Below are 8,829 nucleotides of genomic sequence, written 5' to 3'. Positions count from 1 at the left end.
AGTGCACTGTCAGTGTAAAACGTTTTACACATACAACCAATCAAAATGCTTTAATTTGCCATGTAATTTCAGTTTTTTAAAATTAAAAATAGGATTTATTCTGATGCATGTCTCTCATTGGTTGACAGTGTAAAAATACTTTACACTGTCAGTGCATTTCCTTTTTTCCATATATATATATATATATATATATATATATATATATATATATATATATATATATATATATATATATATATATATATATATATAAGTTGTTTTATGTATTCAAAAGTTTTAATCGACACATACTTTAAATTAAATTATGATGAAGAGTTATAATACGAATCAAGTGTATTTAATTTTTTTAACGTTATGTGGTATGTTGTAACTTTTTTAATCACTCAATATTACAAATTTTATTGTCAGAAAAAATTTATGAATTTTTCACCTTTAAGTATCATATCACTTCTATAAAATCATAAGGATAAAAATGTAAATTATTAAAAAAGTCCCTCCCCTCCTCTTGTGAACCAAACATATATTTGATTAAAAAATTCCTCCCCTCCCCTTCCATTCCCTCCATTAAAATTCTCCCCTCCTCATTTGAACCAAACATACCCTAAGCGCGTGAGCGGATGTGGGGACATTTCTTGAGGTCGTGTTTCAATTACACGATGAACATTATATGTGCACGTTCTTAATACCACATACTCCTAATTAGCGCCAAAACGATGCTCCCTCTACTTCCATAACGGAACATACATTTGAACTGGTCTTAAAATTTTTGCTTCAACATTCGTAATTACACTAATTTTTTTTTGTAAGCAAGGATATAATTTAAAAAGTACTATGAGTACTCTTTCTCAATTACAAAAGGAACACTGAAAACAACTTGGGAAAGAAAATTTCCAAACCAACACAACTTAAGCTAAACAAGATACATGATCCTTACAAATACATGATCCTTACAAATTTCGTAAAAGTTACCATTGGAATAAGGAATATCTCTTATAAATGACCATTTTCAAATTTTCAACTTAATATACCAAATCAAATTCAACCAATGCAAATAACACGGTTAAACAAAATGTCATTCATGTGATTCCAAATACTCCAAATAATCGCCAACCACACTATTCATTCCTTTCCTTTCTTTCAATTTCTTGAACTTGACATTTCTAACCTAACATAAGAAATTATTCCATGTTATCCCTTCTTCCCTCCTAAAGTTACCAATCCAATTCTCCACCTTCTGCTAGACTACCTTTGTCACTTTACAATTGAAAAAAAAAGTTCCAGACTTTCCTCAAATTGAAAGCATAAAACACATATTAAATCAGGATGAGAAGAAATAACACCTTGCTTTAACAATTGAGCCTGTTGAGAAAACTTATCCACCTAAAAGCTTTAACACTAGACAGAACAGACGCTTTCCATAACCTTACAAGAGATTCGTTCCAATCTGTATTGTCTTCTTCGATTGGTGTCTCCGATGTGATTAACTCATAATCAAATTTGACTAAAAAGCCAGCAGCCAGATTTGATATCCACATTTTATTATTCATAACCCAATGATTGGTTCTTTATTAACTAGAAAAAACAAAAGGGCCTGCAACATGATATGTATATTATTATCCAAATCACCTCCAATCCCAAAGTTGCCCCAATGCCAATTGTTGTTGAGCCATCTTCCCTACGGGAAACCACCTCTTCCTTCTAATTGATCCTTTGATACAAATCCAGAAATTTATCACATAACCTATAAGAACTGCTCCAGGCCACCATCTATAACAGAGTGGCACTGACGTCACCGATGTTGATTTTGATATTACCTACAAAAAGAAAAACAAACTCATTTTGGCTTTTTTAAAATTTAACAAATCCTTCCACCAAGAGGATTCAGGTAACTTTCAACCACCTCTATCTCCTAACAAAATTTTATGATATATCCCCATATTTAGACTTCAATATTTTCAAAAACAAATTCTCTTTTTTCACTAGGATTCTCTATTTTCATTTCTGCGAAATAACCAAGTTGAAACCTTCAATTCTTTTCACCCCAAGACCACCTAACCAAAATGATTTGCAAACTTGATCCCAACCAATTCAATGGATTCTCCTCTTATCCTCTGCATCACCCTATAGAAACTTGTATTGAATTTTCTCTATTTCTCTCCAAATCTTCATCGGAGCTTAAGAAGATTTAATTGCTATTAATGACTGACTTAAAGAGTGTAATTCTACCTCCTAGAGGTAATATTCTGCCTTTCCACTTCGCTAATTTCATTATGATTTTATCCACCAGAGGCTTCCACATTTTGATTCTTCTTGGGTTTTAGCCAATAGGAATACCAAGGAAGGAAAACTCTTTGACTTCAATCCTGTAAGACAAGAAATTTACAACCGCACATAAAAAATGAGGACTGGTATTAATCTCTATGACTTTGCTCTTATAGAAATTAACACCTAATCTAAAACCAAATTGAATCCTCTAAGAATCCCCTTAATGGACCATACATTCTTCAACTTTTTGAGTTCACTAATAACAAGGACTTGAAGGATAATTGTTCTGGACTAGTCAGAGGCACAACAAGACTAGCCTAATACAATAGTACAATCCAACCAAAGTTGTCCACTAACTAACATATAAGTGGATATCCTCTCTAGAGCATCGCATAGAGCGTGCCTCCCCTCCACTGTTGGTGTACATTCAACGGTCCTTCACATTCACGTCAAATCAACCGAAAATGGTTCTAACCATCTCCCATATAAAACTGTGACCGCGATTCATGCATGTGTATTATTCTCATTCACACTTGTATAGTTTTACCTTTCTCAAATATTGCTTGAGTGTCTGAATGCTAAGATTGCAATTATCATCTTTGACTACCTGAGATCTCAACTATCTTATTTTTATTTAAAAAACAAAAATATACTCCTCCTTTATTCAATTTTAATTTGTACAAATAATTAGAGCTATTTTTTGTAATCAAAAGGTGACTTCAATAAGTAGCACAACGGGTGTCAAACTCATGAATACAACAAGGAAAAGAAAAGAACCCAACACAACAAAAAATCCACTTGCCAAAACCCAAGCCTCATAAAAGACTTCAATACACAAGCCAGGGCCAATAAACCAATACGACCTAACAAGCCTACTTCCACTCTTAGAGTAAGAAATGAACCACTTAAAAGCTAATAATTTAGTCATGCTAACAACATCAATTTTGCACAAACCCCCCTTAAAAAGGATATCATTCATACAAGACCAAATAGCCCAACAAAGAGTCAAACCAAAAAACCAATCCAAATGCAAGATAAAACAAGACTTATAAGTTAACGCCAAAGCTTGAATACATTCAACAATAGAACCCTCAACCAAGGAAGAATCAATCCGAAGTCAATCACAGAACTTCCTTCACAACACTCTTGAAACTGAACAAGAGCCAAAAAGATGATCAATACCCCTTTCTTCCCTAAAACATAACGGACAAACCAAATTGTGAAGCTTTGCGAGCACTCCCCGTATTGCCAACTCCTTTCTTGAAGGTAACCTATTCAAAATCAATTTCCTCCCGAAAAACAAAAGTTTGCTCAGCGACTTTCGTCTTCCACAAACTCTTTAAAGCTTCAAGACACAAAGGATCCTATATGATTTTTTTTTATATTAAGATACCATTTTGCTCTTTCTTTTTTTTTCCTGACCTTTTCTTCAGATTAATATATAGTTGTGAATCCAATAATAGCTGAAATTACCATCTATACTTTCCTAGATTAATTAGATATTATATAGAATTTTATGAAGAAAATTAACTTTGTTGTGTGAGTGTAAGAGAGACGGTAACTTTTGTGGGTGCCTCGATGGAACAGTGACTTTAAATACGAGAAAGAGTTTCTCATAAAAGTTGCTCCTCGTGAGATTGTTCATGCTCCATGTTATGTGCAAGTGCAAAATATAAACTATCAATCAAAACACGTTATGTGCAAAATATAAACATCAATCTTACTGCACTTTAGTAATAACATCCTCTTTGCTGAACAAGAAAATTCTTCATGGTGGGACCACCAAAAAAATCATATCAGCATAACATAAGGATATATTAGAAAAGGTCTTAGAAATGTTTAATTTAATTATAAATATATAAAATGAAATATAATTTACATATATAATAATAATAATAATAATAATAATAATAATAATAATAATAATAATAATAATTGAGTGAATAAAAGAAAGATCTCATATTATTTTAATCTTTCGTTAATACGATAAGGTAAATATAATTTATAATTTATTATAATTAAATTAATTTAACATGCGTGTGTTAAGTAAAATTAATATCTTTCATCGGAAGGTTAGGATCACACTAGAAGAAATAAAATAGTATTTTGATAAGTATATGATATTATAACTTAAGACAAATTAAAACTGAGCTAAAATGAGATATATTTTAAAGAGGAGTGTATATTTTAAATGAGGAGGATATAAAACAAATTTTTTGACAGGAAGAAAGAATTATTTACTTTTTTTTAAACCAATTTAATGTATCGATTAGTTATTTTGGTTTCATGGATCAACCAATTTCTGTCTCGATCAACTAATTTTTCATTAATTTTCTTAATTTATTTCAAGTCAAGGAGTCATTAGGCATTAACCATAGAGCATATGATCTATCGTTAGTTGGTTTGGTGATTGGCGTTGAATTTGGTAGAGAGAACCACAGTTTGATCCCCCACAACTACGATCAAGAGAGGACTGTAATTATTTGATATCAGAATTGACTTTCGAACCGGACTATACCGGCTGTAATTATAATATTTATTTAAAGTTGATATTTAGTTTATTATTAATATATTAAACTATATTATTAGTGTTAAATTATAACAATTACATCACATCAAGATATTTTTAATTAATATAATTCTATTATATCATTTTATCTTTTATTTATCATAAAAATTGAATCATTCATAATTTTATTAATATAATAACACAAAATTTTAATATTAATTTTAAGAATTTTTCAATAAAATTTTTAAAAGTTAAACTTACATTATTTTGAGGTTAAGTATATAACTTGTGCATTGCACGGTTTTTATTATAATATATTTATTAGAATTTTTTATTTCAATGAAAAAATATGATTATTATTTTTAAAAAATTCATAATTTTGGTAAAATTATAACTTTACTAAGAAATATGCGAAATTCATGTTGTTTCATCTTACATACTTTTTTTTCTAAGAATCTCTAAAACATTATAACAATATAATTGTAATTAGGTATAAAAACATTAATAGTTCAATATTATTAATTTACCGAAACAATATTGAAAATCACTTAAAAAAATATCAAGTTTTCTGTCAATCAAATATTTTAAACCACTATTTGTAACTCCTTTTACCGTTCATGAAAAACATTGCACATTTCTTTAAAATTCAAAATAAAATAAAAATAGATTATCTTATTCTCAACCAAAATTTTATAAAACAAATTAAGAGTTATTGTATTCTTTAGTTTTGTTTTTATTAATTGCAAAAATAATAACTAAAATTTTTGTGTTCAAGAATGGTTATAATTGTAAGTGTATATGATTATTAATTTTTATTAAAATTGAAAGGATAAGAAGAATTTTAAAGCTTACATCAAAATGAGTAGGGGTGGCAAAACGGGTCGGGGCCCGCCGGGCCGCCCGCGCACCCGCCAAAAATTGGCGGGTTGGGTTGGGATTTTAGGCTCGCCGCTCGCCAAAGCCCGCCGCCCGCCATACCCGCCCCGCCAAAGCCCGCCGCTCGCCAAAACCCGCTCCTCTTCCAAAACTCACTCTTTTTTTAGTTAATTATAGTAATTGCAATTCTTGATGGTTTATTTTATACATTTATTTATAAATATATGTAATATTTTTTAGAGTAAATTTGTTAAAAAAATTACTTTTATAAAAAATTGTTTTAAAAAATAAGTGAAAAGTTTAATTAAAAGGTAAAAAAAGCATATTAATCTATTAAAAAATATAAATAAAAATAGGCGGGTAAGCCCGCCGCCCGCCAACCCGCCATATGGGCGGGGCGAGCATGATTTTGATGCCCATTTTACTAGGCGGGCATGCCCGCCCCGCTCGTTTTTTGGCAGGCATAAGGCGGGGCGGGCGGCCCGTTTTGCCACCCCTAAAAATGAGCATACATTAAAAAAGTGTCTTCGATAATATATATATATATATATATATATATATATATATATATATATATATATATATATATATATATATATATATATATATATATATATATATATATATAAAATGAATTTTAAAAATCATTTTTAGCTCAATATTGAAACCAAAAGGATAAGAATAATTTTGAAATGATATGAAATATAAGGGCGTGACATTTAGTTTTGGTGTGTGATATTTACTTCAGATGTCCAATATTTAATCACTAGTAAGGAGTTGGCTCACACACCAAGAGGTCGTGGGTTCAACTCCCGCTGCTGATGTGATGATCTCTTTGATGGGTGATCAGTAAGATCTCTATAGGCACTCTTTGATCCTTGAGGTCTGCCCTGTCCTTGATGGGCATCCAGAGCCCAACTCACCTAAATTTTTTCACAATAAAAAAAAACTACTTAAAAACATGAAGATAAAAACTATCATACAAATTTGAAGAGTAGTACAAAATAAAGCAAATACTTCCACCTTAAAAAATTAGGATAAAGCTATCATGTGCCCCAAAGGCACGTGTTAAGAAACCTAAATATAATAAATTTGTATTGGAAAATGTAATCAACACATTAATTATAAATTTTTTATGAAAACAATGCATAATTTCTTATAAATTTTTTTTATATTTAGCTCTTAACATGTGCCCTTAGGGCACATGTTAGCATGACCCAAAAATTATAAGACTTTATGGGATTTCACACAAATTAAGAAACACAATTAATGTCGTATGAAAAAATAAATTATGTTTGACTTTACAATATTGTTCTTCATTAATTACATAGAAAAATGAAATTAAAAAAATTGAAAGAAGAAAGAGAATTAAATAACATAGAGTATATTAGGAAAAATGTCATTAATGTTGTATTAGGATAGTAAAGTGACTTATAATTTGAGACATTTTTTTTTTGTTGCAAATTGACTTATAATTTGTGACAGATGGAGTATTATTTTGAAAAGTCGATTATTTCAATTTCAAATGCACTAAATACACGCATTTTCAAAAATCTTACCACTTTAAGTACTTAAAGAATGCTCCCAAAGCACTCGTTAGCATTTCCTCGAAAATAAATGAATGTTGCATCAATATTCTAAAACGACAATATTTTAAGATTTAATTAGTCACAAGTATTTTAACATAATTTAAGGTTTCATTTTTCTATCTTATCTAATGAATGTTACTTTTAATCCTACAAAAATTATTTATGTTGAATATCGTCCGCTCTCCCCTTAGCATGTGGGTCTCCAAGCGTTCGCCATCTAAATGCCTTTCTTATGCCCCGTTATACGGTGTTCATTAGGGTAGTCGGCAAGGAAGTTCAGACATGTCTCCACGTAACCTAAGACATTCAAATTTTTGTCCCTTCCCTGATGGAGTAGAGGAGGATTCCCCTTTCTTGAGCATTAGGGTAGTCGGCATCTAAATTTTTGTCCATTAGGGTAGTCGGCAAGGAAGTTCAGACATGTCTCCACGTAACCTAAGACATTCAAATTTTTGTCCCTTCCCTGATGGAGTAGAGGAGGATTCCCCTTTCTTGAGCATTCCCTCAAAATCAACGAAGTCATGTTGCATCTTCAAATTGACGACAAACAAATGTTGTACCTTATTAGGCGGGATCTAGGAGGCAGTGTCACGTAGCCATCCATGGAAGGCTTTATAATGTTTAAGGCACATACGTTTCTAATGCATCCTCATTCGCCTTTCCTCTTCTCTTTTACGAACAATCTACCAGAGTGGCTCTCATGGGATTGTTAGACCATGTTTTCCCACAAGTAGTATTTTTCTAAGCCTGAATAGCTTTCTTCTGCTCAACGGTTAGTGGCACCATACGCCCTACGAACAAAAGAGGGAAGCATTAGTCAAAAACAATGTAAATATTATGGAAACCCTAAGTAACATCTAGACTTATGTAAGTAGTTGCCAATCTTTTTATCTTCATTCTCCTTCTTATCATATTCCACTATCTCGCTGGAACTCATTATTCATAACTCGTCTAGGATATCCAAGAATTCCCTCTTTGTATGAGTGAGGAACTCGTAATTATACCCATTTATTGTCAACAAATTCTCTGTTCAGTAGAAGGGAAACTCGTCTTGGCCATCCTTGTCATACATCATCGTGGAGTGATCATCTTTTCCTGTCACTCTCACGAATTTATCCTTCCAATTTTATGCAGGTTCGAGTGGGGGTGAAAAGGATCATTCGGATAGGACGTACATAGCCACCCAGTCACCCTTGCTATAAGTTTTCGTTCGTAAAAGGAAAAGAACAAGCCTACTGTAGTGTCGATCTCTATGATACAACACATGAATTTGAACGCCTTGATAAAAGCTCATACATTGGGCGATATCTAAGAGGGGACGATGTTGATTGTAACAGCTCGTGGCCCATGCAAGGCAATCCTGGCGCTGCCACCTCATGAATTTCTCTACCCCCTCTCTAGTAGAGTTTTTGTCTTTCGTGGGAATTGAACCATGTACCCGGGGTTCAAGTACATGTTCAATCCATTTCCACTACCAACTGAGCTCAAAAGTCTTTGTGCAACCTATCAACAAATTCACTAAAATTGTTAGAGTTTTCACAACAAAATCATATATTGTGATCCTTTTTAGGGTGTGTTTGTATTGTTGTT

The sequence above is a fragment of the Vicia villosa genome, linkage group LG1, assembly GCF_029867415.1.
Source record: "Vicia villosa cultivar HV-30 ecotype Madison, WI linkage group LG1, Vvil1.0, whole genome shotgun sequence".
Classification (NCBI taxonomy): domain Eukaryota; kingdom Viridiplantae; phylum Streptophyta; class Magnoliopsida; order Fabales; family Fabaceae; genus Vicia; species Vicia villosa.
Note: the sequence above shows the minus strand (reverse complement) of the source record.